Source organism: Pongo abelii, chromosome 16 (assembly GCF_028885655.2).
Source record: "Pongo abelii isolate AG06213 chromosome 16, NHGRI_mPonAbe1-v2.0_pri, whole genome shotgun sequence".
Lineage (NCBI taxonomy): Eukaryota > Metazoa > Chordata > Mammalia > Primates > Hominidae > Pongo > Pongo abelii.
Window position 1 is genome coordinate 29211168 of NC_072001.2, and position 24196 is coordinate 29235363.

Below are 24196 nucleotides of genomic sequence, written 5' to 3' on the forward strand. Positions count from 1 at the left end.
TAACAATAGACCATTATCACCTAGAATATTTGCAAATATTTGCTTTTTAATTTAACTTGTAAGTTTCAGGGTACCTGTGCACATTTGTTGCATAGGTAAACTTGTGTTATGTTTGTTTGTTGTAGATTATTTCATCATCAATGTACTAAGCCTAGTACCCATTAGTTATTTTTTCTGATCCTCTCTCGCCTCCCACCCTCCACCCTCCAATAGGCCTCAGTGTGTGTTGTTTCCTGCTGTGTGTTTATTTGGTCTCGTCGTTTACCTCCCACTTATAAGGGAAAAAATATGGTATTTGGTTTTCTGTTCTTGCATTAGTTTGCTAAGGATAATAGCCTCCAGCTCCATCCATTTTCCTGTAAAGGACATGATATTCTTTTGTATGGCTGCGTAGTGTTACATGGCGTATATGTACCACATTTTCTTTATGCAGTCCACCATTGATGGGCATTTAGGCTGATTCCATGTTCTTGCTATTGTGAATAGTGCTGCAATGAACATATGCATGAATGTGCCTTCTTAATAGAACACTTTTTATTTCTTTGAGTATATGCTCAGTAATGGGATTGCTGGGTTAAATGATATTTCTGTTTTTAGGTCTTTGTGGAATCTCCACACTGCCTTCCACAATGATTGAACTAATTGAGACATCCACCAATTGGTTAGATGGCTGGTGTTAGATGGTATCATATTGTGGTTTTGATTTGCATTTCTTTAAGGATCAGTGAGGTTGAGCTTTTCTTCATATGATTGTTAGCTACATATGTATCTTGTGTTGAAAGTGTCTGTTCATGTCCTTTGCCCTCTTTTTTATAGGGTTGATGTTTTTTTTCTTGAACATTTGTTTAAGTTCCTTATAGATGCTGGATATTAGACCTTGGTCAGACACATAGGTTGCAAAGCTTTTCTCCCATTCTGTAAGTTGTCTGTATATTCTGTTGATAGTTTTCTTCTGCTGTGCACAAGCTCTTAAGTTTACTTGGATTTAATTTGCCAGTTTTTGCTTTTGTTTGCAAATATTTACTCCCATTCTTTAGGTGTCTTTATTTTTGATGGTGTAGTATGAATCACAAAAGTTTCAAATTCTAATGAGGTTTAATATACCTGTTTTCTCTTCTTCCCTTTTGCTTTCAGCATCATATCTTAGGAAAGACTGTTTAAGACCACGAAGATGTATTCCTGTTGTTATTTTCTATATTTTGGGCCTGTTTAGCTATTATATAGAGATATATGATCATTTTGAGTCAATTACATTTTCAGTGTGAGGCAGGAGATGAACTTACATGGAATATGCACTTGTTTCAAAAATATTTGCGTAAAAATATTTATCCATATATAATTTATTTGGTGATATTATGAAATTATTTCACTATAAATATAAGTATTCATTTTTGAGCATTATATTCTATTATATTGATCAACATCTATTTTCTTATACTAGTACCATAAATCTTGATTACTATTACTTTGTAGTGAGTTTTGAAGTCAGGAAGTATGTATCTCCCATGCCAACCTTTTTTCTTCTTTCTCAAAATTATTTAGGCTGCTCTGGGTCTATTGCATTATATATGAATTTTAGATAAACTTTGTGAATTTAGAGAAAGGAAATGTCACCTGGGATTTTGATAGAGGTTGCATTAAATCTATAGATGCATTTGGAAAATATTGCCAGCCTAACAACATTAACCTTTATAAGCAATGAATAGTCAAAGTTTTTTTTCCATTTATTTTTTAACAAAATTTCTTCTATAGTTTTGTGTATATATCTTATACTTAATTTGAGAAACTTATTTTTGTTGTCATCTCAAATGGAACATTCTGAGTTTTTTGTTTTAGACTGTCAGTTGCTAGCATATGGAAATTCAGAGGATTTTATATATTGACCTTATATACTGCAAGTTTGTTGAACTCATTTGTAAATTCTAAACATATTTCATTAGAGTCCTTTCAAAATTTTATACATGAGATCATGTCATATGCCAACAGACAGAGTTTGACTTTCTTTCCATACCAGAAGCTTTATATTTATTTTTCTAGACTAATTGCCATGTCTATATCCTCCAGCATAATGTTGAAAACAAGGGTCAAGAGTGGAAATCCTTGTCTTGTTTCTAATCTTGGAGAAATTAGTGAACCTTTCAGATAACCTATGATGACATGTTGGTTTTTCATGGATCCTCTTTAAAAGGAAGACAGTTCCCTTATCTGCCTCATTTGCTGCATATTTTTCTCATAGGGAGTTTGAGAATTCTCAAGTGCCTATGCATCTTCTGAGACGACTATGTGGTTTTTTTTCTTTATTGTATGAATATAGTGCATAGCACTAGTTGTATTGTATGTTGAACCAAATTTTGCTTTTCTGAGGTATTTACCTTGACATAGTGTGTAATAATTTTTACATGTTTCTGGTTTGTTTTACTAATATTTCCTTGATGATTTTTGCCCCTGTATTCATAAGGTATATGTCTTTGTCTGATTGTGGTATCAGGGTAAACTAACTCAGTATACAATGGGAAAACATGTCTTCTCCACTTTATGGGAATAATTTGTAATAAATTAGTATTAATTGTTTAAGTGATTCGAATAATTCACTAATGAATTCTTCTTGATGAGGTCAGAGAGGTTAATCCTAAGAACAGTTACATGAGCTTGGAAGGAGACCTTTCCCCAGCTGAGCCTTAGCCTGGGCCGTCACCTACATCTGGACTGAAGAACCAGAGAAACTGTGAGTAATATGTGTGTGGTTTTGAACCACTAAGATGTATAGTAATTTGTTATGCACCAAATCTTAGGTAATATACCTGATGGTAATTGCAATGTGGTATTCTGGATTAGGTCTTGGAACAGATAAATATGTCATTATTAGAAATTCTGGTAAAATATGAAGGAAGCCTGTAGATCAATTAATAGTTTTGAAACATAGTGAGATTCTTAGTTTTCATGAATATACTCTGGTTATAGTAGTAACATTTTAGTTAGCTGAAGGGTATATGAAACTGTCTTTTCTACCTGTGTATCTTTTTGTAAATCTGAAATTATTTCAAAATAAATTTGTTTTCTAAAAGTATTATATTTTTAAAAGGAAAACAAAGACATAAGCAAAAAACTGGCTTCCAGAGATGAATGGGCACGTAGGGAGAGAATAGCAAACTAGCGTTCTTTTTATCTCGTCACCTTTCCAAACCCAGGTGCACCTGCTTTAAGAAGCCACCATCAAGCTCCAGGGACTGTCTTCCTTTTTCTCCTTCTCCATTACCCAGTCACCAGTTGGAGTGTCAGCAACCACTTATTCAGAAAAAGTTGCCTTTCCTTCACATATCCCAGAAATCCCCATGTGTAGACATCATTTAGCAGTGTATGTTCAGGATCCCACGGAAGCATTTTTGGGAGATATGACTCTCAGATATTAGAAGCCAAGAATAAGAAATTTCAGAGACAGGGAACGTAAATCATATTTCTGCATTCAGGAACATGTTTTCTTGGTACAGGGATTTCTTCTTCAAGTAATCAAAAGACAACTGTACCTTCAATCCTTTCAGAAAAATATGTTCTAATTTAGTTCTTTTAATTCTACAGACTCCATCAGGAATTGTTTGGGACCGTGCATTCTGTTGACACTCACATTGTGGAATTATGTTGCCCACTGCCAACCCTAAAGCCACCAAGGTAGCAGGTAAGCAGAGTACAAAAAATGTTTCTGATAAATTGGTTTAGGCCAGTCTCTACTTACAGAGACCTGGATATGAATCTTTTACACAATAGGATTTTGCAGTTGGATGCTAGTGAGTGGAGAAAGCAGATGATGAAGTGCTGAGCAATGAGTCCCCAGACAAACTCTAACTGCATGGAATATGTGATTTCCCACAATGTCTTAAACCAACAGTTCCTTAGAGGCTGGCCTGGACGCCACAATTCTAAAAGAGATACCATTTAAAAGAAACCAAATTCTAGACCACATCATGAGGCAAACACCCAACACTTTGTCTCCACACTCTAACTTGATTAGAAGTTGGAGTTCAATGAAAGAATGTCTTGGATATTTGAGAGCATGACTTTATGTTTATTTAATTTAGCCTTGCTGGAATTTAAAACTGTAGGGCAAAATTCAGTCAACCTCCTAAATTATGTGAGTTTTTGTTTTTGTATGTGAGTTTCTGCATACACTTAAAGAAACTCCCATAGTTTAGGAGGTTGACTGAATTTTGGGTGTACAGAAACTCATACTTTATGTGTTTCTTCTTCAATCAGTGTATTCCTGAGGGAAAACCAAAACCAATCCTCAAATCCAAGTACCCAAATTAGGGTTGAGCAGAGTAGCAAGGGGGCAGGTTAAAACATTTTATAAAGACCATTATGCATCTACTTCTGCAGTGACTAATTATAATGTGATTTGTATGATCACCAACCATATGGTTAAAACGGCAAATGGAAATGAAGAAAAAAGAGCTACATAAATGTTATAGCTGAAAGAATGGAATTTATAATGAAACTTACAAGGATCATTGGTCATATTCCTAAGACTGCAGTGGGAAGTTTCAAGATACAGCTTTTTCTAGGTCTTTAGAAAGCTATCACTCCAGTGAATTTTTCAAGTTACTCTTTATAATTTCTATCTTCTTTCTCAATGGATTTCTTAAACCATAGTTCATAAAACTACATTTCCATGCATAACAGAAGAATTATAGTATTCCACTAATAACTCTAATGTCTCTAATAGCTATCTAGAATGTAAATGCCCTTGGTAAACTTATGTGATAAGATTTAAGCATATTTCTTCAATAACAGATAAGAATACAGTTGATGAGCCACCATAATCTAACACTGAGAAATGTTCAGTCTCAGAGGACAGTGTATTCCATTCATCATAGAGGGCACATTTTCATGTTTATGAAACACAGATGCACCTTAAATTTGATAGTGTTAAAACATTATTGACGAGAAGGCAACCATAATGTGATTGTCCTCATTTACATATACATGAGCTTGGTCTATAAACCTTCCATTGACATTTTCAGGTCATATCATCAACATCATATCTTGCATAGGGGGTTTCAGAAGGTTGGAAAGATAAACTCTCAAGAGCAACATAGGAATCTCATGAGAAGTGCAGCATCACCAAAGCTTCAGATTAGCACAGGTGATAATAATATGGGGAAAATCATGGGCAGATGAGTTGAAGAGTGATTCAGGAGAGCTACATGTCAATGACAGAAAATTTAGGAAAACCTTTGTCAATGTATTTTTCTTGTATGTTCCATCCCATGTAATCATAGGAATGACAGGACAAATATCCACATGTATTCCCATTGAAAATACTTTTTCCAGTAATTATAATGTATTTATATTATTACTATGTGATTTATTTATAAGTGATAAAAGTACTAGTTTCTTCATTTGTTAGTGGTTTTGTTCTTCCATTCTGGTGTATGAAATAATGACATGTTACAACTGATGCAAATGATATATCTCACAATTTATTAGAAAATTAATTTTTAGGGGTTATTATAGGCTTGATAATATACTACATGCTTTATATGTTATCATTTCATACAATCCACACTGACATCACAAGAAGTAAGTAAGATTTTCACTTCAGTGGTCCATTTTGGAGACTGAGCTGACTTCCTGCAGGAAAGGTATAAACAAACCTTGAGTTTGACACTGTCTGCCCCAGAGTCTTTGCTCACTTTGTAGGGTGTGTCTTGTCTTACATGGTAAATAATTTTCAGGTCTAGTTAGACAGCTCAGCCTACCCTTTGTCATGAAGATATTTTCCTAAATTATTTTCCGAATACCGTATTATTTTTATAGTTAAGCCTATGAACCAACTAGAATTGATTTTGTGTGTATATGAGGTCAAAGGTCAGATCTTGGTTGTTCCCTGTGGATATTCAATTTCCTGGAACATTTTAATAAAAATTGATCATTCTCCCATGCATCAAAGTATAAATTAATTTTTATATATGTATATGTCTGCATTCTAGCTCTGTTTTTATTTTTTCAGTTACTGGTTGTTTCTTCTATCTTTGTGCAAATTCCACACTGTCTTATTATTGTCATTATTATTATCTTTTTTTTTTTTTGATACAGAGTCACTCTGTCGCCCAGGGTGGAGTGCTATGGCGCGATCATGGCTCACTGCAACCTCCTCCTCCCGGGTTCAAGCGATTCTTGTGCTTCAGCCTCCCGAGTAACGGATTATAGGTGTGCGCCACCACACCCGGCTAATTGTTTTGTATTTTTAGTAGAGATGGAGTTTCACCATGTTGGCTAGGCTGGTCTCAAACTCCTGACCTCAGGTGATCTGCCCACCTCGGCCTCTCAACATGCTGGGATTACAAGTGTGAGTCACTGCACCTAGCCCACACTGTCTTATTATTAAGAGAGTCTATTCAGCACAATAGTTTTCTCTCCAAAGATTGTTTTGTATTTTTTCTTTTTTAAGAGAGAGAGAGGATTTCGTCCTGTTGTCCAGCTAGGATATAGTGGCTCAATTGAAGAGCAGATTCTTTGTTCAAACTACTGGGATCAAATGATCCTCCCCTCTCAGCCTCCTATATAGCTAGGACTACAGGCACAAGCCACCGTGCCTGGTTAATTCATTTTTTTTTTTTTTTTTAGTAGACACCGGGTCTTCCTGTATTTCCCATGCTAGCGTAGAACTCTTAGCCCACAAGCAATCCTCCCTGCTTTGTCTCCCAGGGTGCTAAGATTACAGGTATAAACCACTGTGCCTGGCCCAGAGCCTCTTCTTTTAGCCACGGCACTTCTCTATAATGAAGTAAAAAATGTAACAACCTGCATGTCTTGCACCTACACCAATACTTTCAGCTGTACCTTGAATAAAGCTGTAGGTTTAGAACTTTTTAAAAAAAATAAATTTTAATTTTTTTTGAGACAGGATCTCGCTCTTACACCTGGGCTGGAGTGCAGTGGCAAGATCTTGGCTCACTGGAGCCTCGACTTCTGAGCTCAAGCAATCCTCCCACCTCACTTTCCCAAGTAGCTAGGACCACAGGTGCACAGCTCCATGCCCAGTTATTTTATTTTATTTTATTTTTTGTATTTTTTGTAGAGATGGGGTTTCACCTTGTTGCCCAGGCTGATCTCGAATTCCCGAGTTCAAGCATTCCACCCACCTCAGCCTACTGAAGTGCTGGGATTACAGGTGTGAGCCACCGCACCCAGCTATTTTAGAACTTAGAACATTGCTGTAGACTCTTAAATCCCTTAATATCCTTGTGAATCTTAGACAATCCCCCAACACCACTCCCCACTTTATGTATAAATACTTTCAACAACAGCCAGTAGTGTTGAAAACCTTGAGATGCAGCCATAGTAACCTCCTGCACTGGTGTAGATGACCCTGTGACAGGTTGTTTCTCCTCCAGACTATGCCCACCAAAGTCAAAGCCACATGGGAGCCTCTGAGCTCAGAGGCACTGTATGGGGTCTCCATGCACAAGGGCAGCAGCTCCCTGTCCTTTCTGTTGGTGAGGTGGGGAATTCTGTTCTTTTGAATAAGGCTGAGTTTATTCAATACTGATTCTGCTGGCTGACCAGTGATACCTTAAGACTTTATTTCTTGCATTGTAATATTTATCCTGGTTTTGATATGATTTGTTGCGCAAAAGTGTTTAACACTTGGGTATAATTTTTTTCTTTTTTTATTCTCATCTAAAACCAAATTTTTATTTTTGTGTTGTCTATTTAAGGTCTTTATTCTTCTGTTTTAAAAATGCATTCAAAATTATTTTTCAATGAACACTTTTAATTATTTTAATCTTTTCTCATATTTCTCTCTCCTAAATTGAATGTGAACATCACTTTTATTAGAAAAGACAGATGTTACACATTCTCTGTTTTATGTTTTTCTGCAAATTTTCTCTGAAATATCTGTGGTTGAAAAGGAGAAGGACAGAAACTTGTGGAAGTCACACGGCAAAATTGGCTCAGATCCTTATGCTTGAAAACATGTGTGAAACTTTCCATTATATGGCTTAGTTTGCTGTACGTGTGAAAGGTTAACAAGGTATTGATTTGTGTAGCAGTACAGTAACACTTCATGTCTGAATTCAAGGAGCAACCACTTCTTACTTGTGCAGGGGTGAACTTCATGATGTTGCTTCATCTTCCCCTTATACAAAGATTTAGACAATAGCTGGACTCCATAATTCCTTCCACCTCACTTCCATAAATGTGTATATGACATTTCTTTGTAGAGAACACTTATTCTATTAGATATTAATTATTTTCTTATATTTGATTAGTGATTATTAAATTTGGTTTTAGTTCTCAGAGATATAAAAAATACCACTTAGAAAATGTGTACATTGAGTGCTGTAATCAGAAAATACTTTTGTGCCATTGACTTGTAAAAAGGGAATTTCAATTTTTTATTTATTGTCATTTTCATCTACCTTAATATTCTCAAAAGGCTTTCACGCTTATGCTCTTTTTAGATTTTAATTTTTGTTGTCTTAGTCAAAAAAATGTGAGGGTTGGGAACACTTCTTCAAGATTTGTGAGACATGAGAAATCAACAGAGCAAAAACACTGGTATTTTATGGGAATATATAATAACAGATGGGCACTTGCTCTGCTAGGTACGACAGCAGTCAGGGTCTGTGGGCTTCAGTGCTGTAAACAGAATTGACAAACCATGCTTTAAGGAAAAAAGTGCCACTCATCTATTGTACTAAAGCTTGGCACCATTTTGTTACCAAACCCAGGTTTGGCAATGGCTACTTGCAAAATCAAATAACAGAAGGGTAGTAAAAAGAAAGTCACTGGCCAGGTGCAGTGGCTCACATCTGTAATCCCAGCACCTTGGGAGGCCGAGGCTGGATGATCACCTGAGGTCAGGAGTTCAAGACCAGCCTGGCCAACATGGCGAAACCCTGTCTCTGCTAAAGATACAAAATTTAGTCTGGCACAGTGGCATGTACCTGTAATCCCAGCTACTGGGGGACGGAGTGGGACTCCGTCTCCAAAAAAAAAAAACAAAACAAAGTCACTATTCCAGAACTTAGCAATGTGGAAGGGCTGGATTCATATCTAAAGGAACCATATAAGTTTTCTGGGCAGAAAACAGGGTTTTAAGAAGAAATATTGGCAAGCAGGGGATGCAGAAGAGGTATGGAGGTATAGGATCTACATGACTTGCTGGATAACTTATCTCTAGTCATGGGTCATTTGTTAGTCTGCCCAGCATCACCGGGGAAAGAGTCATGTTGTGGATTAACTGATGTCTTGAGACAATCTCTCTATGGAGGAGAATTCTGGTGGATGCTTATTTTGATTCAAGATTTGGTAATTTGTAAGCAAACATATACTTAGATAAGCTGACAGTGCTTGCTGGTGGTCTGGCTGGTGGAAAGGAAGGAGGGAAAAGTTTGAATTTGCATTTCTAAGGAGCTAAGTAAGATATGAACACACAGGAAAAAGAGAAAAATAAATATTTTTTAAGGACAATGAAGTACTAGGTTACAACACCCCACTATCCAATTCCACTTTATTTTTATGGGATTGGAGCATCATACTCATTTGGTCTGCTTCCTACTGAAAGGGAGCATAGTTATAGAGCATTAGAATGGAATCTGTTTACCTGGAGTTGGAAATATTCTTGAGTTTTCAGCAGGAACTTACTGTGCATATATGGTGTGAGGATCCAAGAATTTCTGAGAATGATTTCCTGCATCTCCATGTAGAGTGTACAACAGGAATAAAATTCATAGCAGCTGAAGAGGGCATTTAACAGTATTAATAATATATATAAAAGGATTTTACGTACCAGGAAGCCGACTAAATCATGATGCCATAGAGTCCTGAGAGAGGGCATCTGTAGCAGAAATATGGGTATCTACATGCATAGCTTGTGTTATATTGTGAGAATAATCTGGTGTGTGTGTGTGTGTGTGTGTGTGTGTATGTGTGTAAAATGGTCAGCCTTAATGAATGCCCAAGTGCCGCCCTGGGCTGCCGTGAAGATATCTAAAGCCATATGATTTAAAGACATCATGAGATTAGACATAGCATTAGTTTGCTTGTGCATGTCTTTTAAGGCTGAGGATGTTTCTGGAGTTATCCAGGAAGTACACACAGCATTTAGTCTTAATTATAGTGCAAAGCCCCAAATGTCACTTCCACCCAGAGCTCCTGTGGAGATATGAGGACAAGTTGGTTAACTATACATACTTAACAGGCAACAGGAGGAGTTGTGAATAGTCATGAAAGTGGTCCTGACCCATGTGTATTAGCAAATATCCATGGAACATATAACTCATTGATTTTGGGGCTGAGACTTAACTTTTAAATGTATTATAATTATGCCCTATATTTCAAAAGTTCTTTTGAGGACAAAGGCATACAAGTGTGCATTTACTGTAAACCGGCCAAAACTAGTTTATGGTGAGTGATCTTTTATCAGGAGAAAATTACCGAAATTGGTCTCTTGTCTACTTCAGTCTGTAGTTATGGCTGGTGGAACAGTGGCTGGGGTCAGTCAGTCAGCTCATCTTGAGGGTAGTGCTTGCTTGGCTGCTAGAGAAACACAGAAACCTTGTGGCAGTTGTAAACATAGTCTGCTTTTTGTAAAGTGTAGGAATATGAGACTTAACTCTTGCCTGGCATGTTCTTAAGTCCTGTTCATAATTTGGTATTTTATTGTTATAAAGAGTCTGTTTTACAGTTTTTATTGTAACATTAATGCTGATCAGATGTGCCTAAATTCCCATAATGGGAGGAAGGTATAGTGAAGCATGTTCAACCCCCCCTTGTTGTCATGGTCTGAATTAGTTTTTCAGGTTGCTTTGGCTAACATGGGGGTAGGGAGTGTCCATTAAGTTGGTGGGGGCTTAGGACTTTATTTTATAGTTTATATTCTCCTTTTTTTGTCAAGGTATGCCAGAGGCAGTATCGGTAGCCACGCTTTTATTTTTTCTCATATCAATGCCAGAGCGGCGTGCTGCCTGACCTGTGTCCACCATGTTCCTTGGTGCAACCATTATGGCCAAGGGACTTAGAATCAAAAGTCTTATATCCAATTAAATGTTGTAGGCCAGACTGGAATGAAGGTGAGCAGGCAGTCATTAATCCTTAAAACCCCTTTTAAGCAATGTAAGAGCCAAAAACTTAAAGTCAAAAGGTAAGGTTATGTAAGTGAATTGTCTCTGAATTTTCTGCTTTGAGCTGTTGTAATCTTGGCTTATAGGAACTATAGCTAGACAAAACATAAGTATTGTATTTAGCTGTTTAGGCATCCATATGCCCATCCTTTATTTGGGGGGTCTGAATTAATTTTATTCCACAAGAACCGGCCATTACAATCTCATGCATTCATATATTCCATGATAGTCCCTGGGTCTGGAGAAATTGAACAGTTTTAAATTCTGGATATATTAATAAAACAAAATATTCACCATGAACAACATTTTAAGCAAGAATGCCGTAAGCCTTGTCTTGTTCTAAGAGCGACAGAACTGAGACAGGTGGATCACGAGGTCAGGAGATCGAGACCATCCTGGCCAACATGGTAAAACCCCATCTCTACTAAAATACAAAAAAAAAAGCTGGGTGTGGTGGTGCACGCCTGTAGTCTCAGCTACTCGGGAGGCTGAGGCAGGGGAATTGCTTAAACTCGGGAGGCAGAGATTGCAGTGAGCCAAGATCATGCCACTGCACTCCAGCCTGGGCAATACAGCGAGACTCCTTCTCAAAAAAAAAAAAGAATGAGTGACAGGAAAGGACACCTATAGGTAGATAAACATGTAAATTATTTAGTATTAAGGCACAGAATAAATTATATTTCATATATTTCTAGTTCTGATACAAGGGAAATTCTTAAATAAAGTATAATACAGGCCTGTCCCTGTGTTGCATGAAAGCAGTGTACTTTGATTATTGCCTTTGCCTGAGTCTAAAGATGAGGCTTTGGTTAAGTTAAGTATGATGTTAGATGCTGGCAGGAGTCTATGTCTTCTTTAGGGGAGCTACATGTATCCAGGAGTCAATTCCTTGTACCTTAACACCACAGAGATTAGTTGATATCACCTGATAAGAACTTTTTCAGGGTATTGAAGGTGGTGATACACTTCACAGTGATTAATGTTTTTTGGCTTTGATAAGCCCCAGCAGTAAGTCAGAGACTTAATTTAGATTCAATTTTGAAGATGTCTGTGAAAGATGTGAGAAACAATGATAGACTGGATTAAGAAAATGTGGCACATATACACCATGGAATACTATGCAGCCATAAAAAATGATGAGTTCGTGTCCTTTGTAGGGACATGGATGAAATTGGAAATCATCATTCTCAGTAAACTATCGCAAGAACAAAAAACCAAACACCGCATATTCTCACTCATAGGTGGGAACTGAACAATGAAAACACATGGACACAGGAAGGGGAACATCAGACTTCAGGGACTGTTGTGGGGTGGGGGGAGGGGGGAGGGATAGCATTGGGAGATATACCTAATGCTAGATGACGAGTTGGTGGGTGCAGCGCACCAGCATGGCACATGTATACATATGTAACTTACCTGCACATTGCGCACATGTACCATAGAGCCTAAAGTATAATAATAATAATAGTAATCATAATTAAAAAAAAAAAAAAAGAAAGATGTGAGAAAGCTTAAAATATTTGATGAAAACTAAACCACAGGTCCTTGTAAAACAATAGTTATTCATTTAACCAAAGTGATCACTGGAAGACTTTAAAGGCAGTAGAAAAAGTTACACGGGTGTAAAAACCTTACTCCTTTCAAATTTTGGGGGTTTTTAAAAAGCAATTAAACACTTCATAAAGGCAGCATAGGAACTATCTTGATAAAATGTAAAATCTTGTTTCTTAAGCCAGTTACCAAAAAGTCAAAGGAAAACCTTTTTTAGTGTGACTGCCTCTCCTTAGAAGAAAGCCCATTTAGATAACCTGGAAGTACAACTTAAGATAAAAAGTGCTTGAATTTAATCAAATGTGGGAAGAGTGTGTACAAGGTTTTGAGTAGAACTGGGGAATACATGACTCTTAGTAGCTGCATGATAAATTTCCTGATTACAGTGAAAATTTAGACACACTAAAAACAACAACAACAAAACCCAAGAGTATAGAATCAGGTTATCCTGGAGGAAAACATTTCTTTTATAGACCTCTAAGATAAAATATTTCAGCATCAGCCACAACAACATTTAGAACTAAGGAGAAAAGTTACAGGAGCTGACAAGAAGCTGAAGGATAGAGTTATCATCCCAGGCCACATCAAAGGGAGAAAAAGCTGATAGCAGCAAGACAACAATTGAACATTTGAGATATGAATCTCAGAAGTTTTCAAAAGAAGTGGATTATAGAATAGAAAATCAAAATGTATTGTAATTTTATTAAGAGTAAATTGATACCTTAAGAAAATCTTGATTTAACCTAGGGGACCATTCTTTAGAAAGACTATTAGTAACAATTCCTTTTTAATGGCTAACTTAATTGCATACAAAATTTCTTTTATAAATTCCCCTTCACCAGTCTTATCATGACTTACACAGACCATCTGTCACATGCTTGGACTGTATACTTGTCTTATGGTACTTGTTTCTTTTTTTTAATTTTTTTCAATTTGATTTTTCTAGATTAACCTTGTAATGAGAACATGTTTCTTAAATAACCAGTCATTGGATTAAGAAAATGTGGCACATATACACCATGGAATACTATGCAGCCATAAAAAATGATGAGTTCATGTCCTTTGTAGGGACATGGATGAAATTGGAAATCATCATTCTCAGTAAACTATTGCAAGGACAAAAAACCAAACACCGCATGTTCTCACTCATAGGTGGGAATTGAACAATGAGAACACATGGACACAGGAAGGGGAACATCACACTCTGGGGACTGTTGTGGGGTGTGGGGGTGCAGAGAGATAGCATGAGGAGATATGCCTAATGCTAAATGACAAGTTAATGGGTGCAGCCCACCAGCATGGCACATGTATACATATGTAACTAACCTGCATATTGTGCACATGTACCCTAACTCTTAAAGTATAATAATAATAAAATAAAATAAAATAAATAACCAGTCATTTCACTTTAGGAGAATAATTTCCCTTACATGATTCTTTCTCATATAAAATTACATTTTCCTTTATAACCTTCCTTAACAAAAGTATATGTTCCTATCTGTATCTTTCTTCACATCTCTCTTCACCACTTACTGCTTCCTTTCCAGCTTGTTTCATAAATAAACTTTTCAAACCGTAATTTGAATCAACTTTTAGATAACTTTCGAATTAGACAAAATAATTCTTTTTCTCAATAAGGACACCTCTTCTTTGGCACATTTTATAGAAACCTAGGAAAAAAGAAATCCTGAACTATCAGATGTTAGTATTGTATAGATGAGAACCATTTCACAATTTTTAGAACAGTTTTCTCTATATAATAACCCTTTCTTAATTGGAAATGACCCAGACATCTAGTAAGCATCCAAAATGATTTTAAGATTTTAAATTATACAAAAATTTCACTTAGCAGTGTTGATCTCATTTACGTGTACTCAGCTTTTCCATTTTAACAGTTTACCTAGAGTACTTTTGAAAACTGGGATATTGCACAAAAGTAGTAATTATTTAGTTATGTCCCTATTACCCATTTTTAAAGTCTGTGGACATTAGGTTTTTTACCTAAGTAAGAACCTTAAAGTTCAATGTATGGGCATTTTGTCAATAGCACAGAAGATTTAACTGTTTTCATTGAACTAGTAATATTAAATTAGTGTAACTCACCTGTAAAATCACACAACCAAAAATGATTCTGTTTTTGGCTGGGTTTATGGTCTTATAACCTTGATGTCATATCCTGACACCTTAATATATAGACAGAGATAAATACAAATCCATTTGTTCAGTAAACTCAGATAAAAAATACGCTGATCATTTTGAAGATATTTATAATATTATGTCACCAGTAATCTTAAAACCGGTTTTATTTGTCAAGGATTACTAAATTTACGTGAAGTTGAAAAGCATCCTGACTTAATTTATGAGCACTTATTTACTTGTAAGTCAATTTGGTAGCAGGCTAGACATAACACATAATACATGTACATACACACAAACATATCTAAATATGTATATACACACAAGCAAAGGTCTAATAGCTTTTACCTTGGGATTCTAACCATAAAATAACAGTACAAACTCAGTATTTTATTAAAATAGCTGGATACACATTATTGTCTGACAAAACTGAAACCTATTTCCATGGTTAAATTTTGTTTTCTCCAATATATAATCCAATGAAAGCTGTGAACCAAAATTTGGGTAAAGCAATCTTTATGGCAGTTTTGTTTTTAAAAAATCATCTTTTACCTTTTTTTCCTTCAGTTTTAAACAAGTTTCCTTTGTTTTCTTTCTAGTTAGTCCATAAATAATGAGTCTTACCACAGCACCAACAGTTTAGTAACAGCCAATTTGAAGCAGGCAGAAGAGAAAACAGAGGAAGAAAGAGAGGTTTTGATGACTCTGCTTAACTTAATAGTTGCAGTTAACCATTTGAGCTCTAAAGTTTTCTTGCTATAATTTGCCTATCTGTTTAAAATGTTCACAAAAGTAGGTCTTAATAAGTAACCAGCTGAAATCCCAAAGAGAATGAGAATATGAAGTTCCTGCCAGGCCTTTTAAAAGGAGGGAAAGAGAAAAAGAAAGAAAAGGAGGTTTGTGAAGCTTCTAGCCGCTGCATGGTATAGGGTTGGTACCCCCACCACTCTTGCTTACATCCCATCAGGGAGACCCCACTACCCTAGACACACACAGTGTGAGACGAATCCCTCCCACCTCTGCAAATCATGGGCGAAGGAACCTGTTTCCAGCTGGAGAGAGCTAAGTGTACCTTTGACTGAGATGAGTAAGGCTGGAGGTGGCTTCCAAGACAGTCATGAAGATGAAGTTGGAAGTGAAAAGGATAGGAAGAGATCAGGGCCCACATTCAAAGGTCACACACTCACACTTACAAACAAATGGTGAGCTTCCAAACAAACCCCAGTTAAGGGGCTGGGTAGAATCCTGAATTTCTCTCCTCTGTTCAAAACAGCTCCACGGGTGTCTGAGACCAAATGGAGCAATGCCCCGTAGTGCCACAAATACAAATCCGTAAAATGCTCAAATGATAGTCCCATTAGTGGACCAGACGAAACAGCAGAGCCCCAGCGACACCCCAGAAGACACAGGAAAGCCGGGTGCACTCCGACTAGCTCACTTGGTTGCAAGGGCTGCCAGCTTCTTCAGAGGTCACATTCTTTGTGCCAGCAAAGTGTTGATGGCTGCAGAAGTTGTGCGAGGAAGTGTAAGGAAGGGTCTAGGAAATGAAGGATTTTCAGCAGCTGCTTGGAAGTTCCCTAACGTTCCTGCCATGGGCTCTGCTAGCCTTCAGCTGCTGGTGCTCACAGACAATCCTCCGCCTTGGTAGCAAAACCAGGCTCACAGGCTTGGGTTGCCTAGAACACATAATGCTCCCCTACGGGCCACCAAATTTGTTACCAAACACAGGTTTGGCCACTTGTCACTTACATATCAAATAACAAACATGAGGGTGGTAAAAAGAAAGTGACTTCCTTTCACAGCTTAGCAATGGAGAAGAACCAGGTTCATATCTAAAGGAGCTGCTTCAGTTTTCTGGGAAGAAAGCAAGGTTTTAAGAAGAGGAACTTTCTTGTGGATGGTATGCAGAAGGAACATGGAGGTGTGGGGTCTATGTGACTTGCTGTAAAACTTAGCTAAGGGGTCATCCATTAGTCTGACCAGTGTCATTGAGGAAAAGAGTTGGAATGTGGATTAACTATTGTCTTGAGACAGTCTCCTTGTGAGGGAGAATTCTGAATGTTGCCTGCTTTGGTTCAACATTTGGTCCTTAGAATTTCTAAGGAAACATATACTTAGATATGCTGGCAATACTTGCAGGTTGTTTCACTGGTGGAAATGAAGGAAGCAAAAGGTTACATTTGCATTTCTAAGGAGCTAAGCAAGAGGTGAACACTGAGAAAAAGGAAAAATGCAAAGGTAGTTTTTAGGAAAATGGTATACTGGGTTACAACTTAACTTAATTTCACCGTGTCTAAAGAGCAACCCTATACTTCATGCAAACTACATAGCCTGTAGCATTCACGTTGTGAAGAACAGAGAAAAAATATTTTTAAAGTGCAAAAGAAACTGGAGATTTTTTTAAGGAAAATCAGTGAAGGAAGAAACCTTTATTGGCTTCTCCTTTTGGTGACAAATGTATTGTTCTCTTATAAGTAGAAAAGTGTACTTTAATTATTTCATAATGTAGTGATTTTACCAGCCACAACTAACAGGATAACATAGGAAAGGCAGGTTGGTGTCCACACAGGGTGATTGAACCTACTTAACACACTATTTACTTTATTTCTAAACAGTATCTATTCCTTCATCCTTGGGTTTGATGCAAGATCACTGAGTCATGGAAAACTTTGTCTTTTTGTAGTCAGAAATTAGATGAAAGCATAAAGGTGAATTAATCTTTATTAAAGAATTCATTTAAGTTACTTTTCTTTGTATCTTTGCTTTTTGTTTCTGTACTGCTCCAGTACTCCTGTGAACCATGTCTCAGTGGAGTAATGATGGCACCACAGTCCAGCCTGCATGGGTGTTGGCACATGTGCTCCCTCCTCATGCAGCCATGGAGGACGGCTTCATGAAATTCAGCCACCTCTTTGTCCAGACAGTGAGTTCCATCTTCTCAACTCCGAGTGTCCTCCAGAGTCTGTGCCACACCACAGCCTGGAAACTCTCCCCTAGCAGTAACCTGAGGCAACAGTAATTGTCATTGTTTCGTGTCTCTAGGATGTCACTGTCCTTCATTGTTTGATGTGCACTGTCTTGCAATCCATCCTTCCAGATGAATCGTCCATTTTTACCTGTGATAAGCCATGTCCAATCCCCATAAGTTTTACCACAACATTTTGTTTCATTCTTCCTGCAATTACTGCATCATTACTGTACCGCTGCCTATATGTATGTAGTTGTCAGTGTGAAGCTGAGTAAGGAACAATGTGCGCCAAACTCACAGAGAAAGATGGACAAGCGAGCTGGCCTTTGTATCACTAAAGGGAAGCTCAGATTGGTGAATATGTAATGTCTGTAGTAGTCTCGTTGGGGACATCCACAGTATGTCAGTGAATCCAAAACTGAAGCAGAATTTCAAAGAAAGAATAATATCTCTGTCTAAACTCTTATACACATAATAGACTTATTTACACTTATTGAAAAAGTCCATCCAGAATTTTGAATTTACATTTTATTCATGTAAAAATGAAAGCAATATTGAAATTAATTTATAAAGTAACTCACACATATCTTGATATTCTGATTATGATTCTTCTGAATTAGGTTTTGACACTTTTTGAAAGTGATTATTGATGTAGTTGGATGAATATCCACCATGTTTGTTACTATCTTCTAGTTTTTGCACTGCCCGTTTCCATTTTTGTCTTCCATTCGTTTCCTTTTTTTGTGGTTTTTATTCAGCATTTCATATAATTCATTCTTCTTTCTTAGCATCTCAGACATTTTTAATACTTTTTTATTGGTTACTCAAGATAATAAAAACTTTTAATTGTCATATTCTTAATTGATCTTACATATAACAGCTTATTTCAAATAATTATATTCAATAGCAGACAGGTGCCTTTCAAAAAAATAGTAGCAAGGCTGGGCATGGTGGCTCAGTCCTTTAATCCCAGCAGTTTGGGAGGCTGAGGTGGGTGGATCACCTGAGGTCAGGAGTTCGAGAGCAGCCTCGCCAACATGGTGAAACCCCAATTCTACTAAAAAAAATACAAAAATTGGCTGGGCATTGTGACGCACGACTGTAATCCCAGCTACTCAGGAGGCTGAGGCAGGAGAATAGCTTGAATGCAGAAGGCAGAGGTTGCAGTGAGCTGAGAACATGCTACTGCACTCCAGCCTGGGTGACAGAGCCAGACTCTGTTTCAGGAAAAAAAAAAAAAAGCAGCAATTTACTTAATTATATTTTTGTAAGTATAAGAGATATATATACACACACACGTATATATATATATATATATATGCACATACACACACCTATTAGTAAAATGAAAGATAGGAAAAGAGAGACAAAAGGAAAAATACAGGAAAAAGGAAGAAATAGAACTATTCTTTAATGAGATGGTTCCACTACTTCTGAAGCAGTATACTTTTATATGAAAGGAGCTTAGATTAGTTGTAAATATAAATTTCAACCTCTAGGGCAGGATACTGGACCAGGAGCCTCAGATTTTTGCTGTCTGTGGCCAGAGGCTGCATTCCGTTATTTTCCATGTTGGCTTCTGTCCCATGGCTGAATGTGTCCTCAAAGCCACCATGACAGAGAGCTTGCAGCAAGACAGGTATCATAATCTTAGGTAACAGGATGACTCAAGTGACATCCTATCATGTTGTAGTCTTCTGAAGTATCATAACAAGTCTCAGTTTCTCCCCAAAGTCACAAGGAAAGGATGAGAATATTGGGTTGTATACACCAAGCTGTGAGGATCATTGTGCACCATCTTAGAGTTCACCTGCCAACGTCAGATCCTGCTTAATCTGGGACAGGTTCTCAGTCCTCACTTACTTTGCTGACCTTGGCCTTTGTGAGAAAACAGGTCACATATTTTGTAAAATGTATCACAATCTGGATTTCTCTGAATGTTTCTTATAATTTTACTGAGCAATATAGATAGAGACATGTAATTATCTATTTGTGAAGACAAGAAACAGCGAACAGGACATTATTTACAAATACAAATTTAGAGACCAAAAACTGAGAAATAAAAGTTAGCAAATGGAAAAAGGAAAATTAAAAATAATAGTAATGTTCACCAGCGTAAAAAAAGGGTGGGAATGGGGAGGTGAGCACCTGGGACACTACAAGGTCGACAATGTTCTGCTTAGTAAGCTCAGTGTAATTTTAAAAAAATATATATTTTATTTATTTATTTTAAATCTATTTACAATAGTTTTGGATTTATAGAATATTTAGAAGTACATACAGAGAGTTTATATATACTCAACACATAATTTCCTTTTTATAAATTCTTACATTCATTTGAGATATTTGTCACAATTGATGAACCAATATTATACATTATCATTCACCAAGATTCACAACTAATCAGATGTTCTGTTTTCATGTAGTGTCCATATTTTGTTCCAGGATTCTGCCCAGGATACCACATCACATGTAGATATCGTGTGCCAGTTTCTCAGATTTTTCCTGTTTCTGGTGTCATTGAAATCCCTCCTTTGGGATGTCTCTGGTGTTTTCCTAATGATTGGATAGCTGATGGCTGTTGTGGATTTAGCAGAGGAAAACCACAGAGAGAAAGTTTTATTCTCATGATACTATAACAAGAATACATAGTGTCAACATGCTATATCACTTTGTTTGTTTGTTTGTTTTTTGAGGCAGGGTCTCACTCTGTTGCTCAGGCCAGAGTGCAGTGGCGTGAACAAAGCTCACTGCAGCCTCGAGCTCTTGGGCTTCAATGATCCTCCACCTCAGCCTCTTGAGTAGATGGGACTACAGGCATGTGCCACCACATCTGGGTGATTTAATTTTACTTTTACTTTTATAGAGGCAGAGTCTCACTACATTGCCCAGGCTGGTCTCTAAGTCCTGGCCCCAAGCGATCCTCTCACCTCAGGCTCCCAAAGTGCTGGGATTATAGGTGTGAGCCACTGTGCCCAGCTGCTTTATCATGGTAATGTTATTTGATCACATGAATGAGGCAGTTTAGCTCACAGTTTTCTTCACTATAAAATTTATATGATTCCCCTTTTCATGTTGTACCTTTTGCAAAAAACATTACTATGCACAGCACATACATAAAAAGTAGGGAACTATGCCCCATTCCCCTATGGGCAGACCTTCTATAAATATCATTTGTGTTTCTGTAAAAAATATTTAACATTCTTTGGGCTTTTCTGGATCAAATGCATTTTTCTGTGTACTTTAGAATCAGTGGTCCAAGAATTGCTAAAAATGAAAAAGATTAAAGTTAGAATTTTAGTAGGGCTTGTATTGAATCTGAAGATGCATTTAGAAATTATAAGCATCTTGGTTAATATTTAATAGCCTTCTGATCAATGAAAATCTAGTTTATATAGTATATTACACTAATTCTTTTATTCACTTATTTAGGATTTCTTTAATACTTAAATATGATTTGTAATTTTCAGTATATATATCTTGCAGTTATTATGTTGTTTATTTTCAAATATATTTCCTTTTTGATGCCATGTTAAATGAAATTATTTTCTGAGTTTCATTATTTGATTAGTTTGTATTGTATAAGAATGCAATTTATTACATTGATCATGCATACCGAATTTTTTTTTCTTCCAAACTTATTTTAGTAGATTTTTTAGGATTTTCTATATATTAGATTATGTCACTGGCCAATAGATTGTTTGACTTTTTCCCTTTCAATTTGGAAGTCTTATATTTATTTTTCTAGCCTAATTTTATAAATTATATCCTCAAGCATAATGTTTAGTTGAATTAGTGGGAACAAGTAACCTTTTGTGTTTTTAATTTTGGGAATATTACTGAGACCTACTTGATACTGTGTGTTGTCATGTGAATTTTTCATAGGTGCCTGTTTTAACTAAGAACATTCCCTTTATGCAAAATTTAAATGTTTTTACTGTGAGTGGGTTTTTGAATTGGAAAGTGCTTATTCCATATCTTTAGTTGTGATAATGAAAATTTTGTCATTTATTACATTAATATAGTTATTACACTAATTCTTTTTATTCTGCTTTACCATACTTATGATCCTGAGTAAATAAATAAAGAAATTAGTGTTTAATTCTGCTTTATGATCCTGATTTGTGTTGAAACTATTTCCTTGAGAATTACTGCCTTGGTATCCATAAAGCATATTAGTTTATAGTTTTCATTTTTTGGATTATCTTTGTTTGGTTGTAACCTCAGAGGAAACTACCTCATAGAATGCATTGCACACTGATCTCTTCTCTATTATTTTATTTTTTTGAAGAACAGTTAATAAAATATTGCTATTGATATTTTAAAGGTATGGAATAATTAATCAGTGAAGTCTTCTCAACCTGGTCAATCACGTGAACTTGGAAGATGATTCCTCCCCAGCTGATCCTTCAGGTGAGACCTCAGCCTTGGCCATCATCCACATCTGGATTCCTGACCCAGAGAAACTGTGAGTAATTTGTGTGTGCTTTTGAGCCACTAAGCTACGTGGTAATTGGCTATGCTTCAATAAACAATAATACACTTGACAGTAAACATAATATGTTATCCTGGATTAGATCCAAAAAACAGGAAACATGGCATTAGTGGAAAACCTGGTAAAATATGAAGACAGTCAGTACTTTAGTTAAGAGTCTTGTGCCTTTGTCAGTTTCTGAGTTTTCATAGATAGTCTATGGTTATGTGCATGATATTAATATTACAGGAAATTGAAGGGTATATACAACTTTATGTAAGATTTTAACAACTCTCTGTTAATCTAAGATTATTTCAGTATAAATAGAAGTGTAGACATGACTCATATATTTGAGATCAGGTTTTCCTGTTAACTTAATTGAGCCTTCATGGAACATAAAACTCATGGTACAAATGCAATAATGTTATAAAATATAAATGAGATGATTTTCTATTTTACTCACTCTATTCTTCAGGGAACACTAAAGCCCATTCTTCTTCTCAAGTATCCAAAAATAAAGTTGATCCAAGTAACAAGTGGACAGCGTAAAAGATTGTATGGAAACTATAATGCATCTACATCTGCAGAAACTAATCATAAAATGATTTGTATGATCATTCTTCACATGATTAGAATGACCATGGGAAAGAGGAAAAGGAAATGCAACTTTCTTGATTTAAAAATTGTATCTGTGCAAGTGTGGTGGCACACACCTGTAGTCAGTCCCAGCTGCTAGGGAGGATGGGTAGGATGAACATGTGGTACCAGGAGTTTGAGGCTGTGTAGTGTACTATGCTTGTGCCAGTGAATAACCAGTGCACTCCAGCCTGGGCAACACAGTGAAACCTAAATGAATAAATAAATAAATAAGTTACAGAGATCATTGTTTATATTTCTATGATTAGGGCTGAAATCCTCTAGATAGAGATTTTTTTTTTTTTTTTTTTTTTTGAGACGGAGTCTTGCTCTGTCACCCAGGCTGGAGTGCAGTGGTGCGATCTCAGCTCACTGCAAGCTCTGCCTCCCAGGTTCATGCCATTCTCCTGACTCAGCCTCCCCAGCAGCTGGGACTACAGGCGCCCGCCACCACACCCAGCTAATTTTTTTGTGTTTTTAGTAGAGACTGGGTTTCACTGTGTTAGCCAGAATGGTCTTGATCTCCTGACCTCATGATCTGCCCGCCTCGGCCTCCCAAAGTGCTGGGATTACAGGCATGAGCCACCACGCCTGGCCTGAGATTTTTCTTTATATTTGGAGAGCCACCACTCCAGTGCAAACTTTCAAATAATGCCTTGCCATTGTTACTTTCCCTCTCAAGGATTCCTGGAACTATAGTTTATAAAATTATCTCACAGCATGTGTTTTATTTTTACTTCTGTTTGCTATTAATGCCTCTCTGGGTAGTGGCTATAACCTATAGCCTTGCCCAATACGACTCAGGGTTTGGTACTGGCTGTGCCTTTCATGGGATGCTTACTTATCCTGGTCGATGGCCTAAAGCCCAACTATCCAGCTACATGCAGGTATCCTTCTCACAGAGTAGTTGTTTATACTGTGAGACACCCTGTGGCTCCTGTCTGACCTGTGTCTAGTTTAATTCTACGAAGGTAACCACTCTCCAGGAGAGTGCTAAGTGGGAGAAAAGTGATGTCCATGCGTGTTCGTAAAGTGAAATACAGAGGAGGCAACTCAACAAAATGTGTATAATGGCATGAGTAATGTATTACTAACCAATCCCAGTAAGAAGAGGCAGCATTCCTTGAAGTGCCAGTGGAAAGAGAAGAGCTCTCCAGGACATACACTCATAAGCAGCAGGGGTGGTGGAGGAGCAACTAGAGAAAGACATAGTATTGCGCCATTGGGCTGAAGTCTTTATGGGTGTATTTGTCAGTTTTTGTGTCTTTTTTTCCAGAGAGACAGAAGTACAGGGTGGTAGGTAGG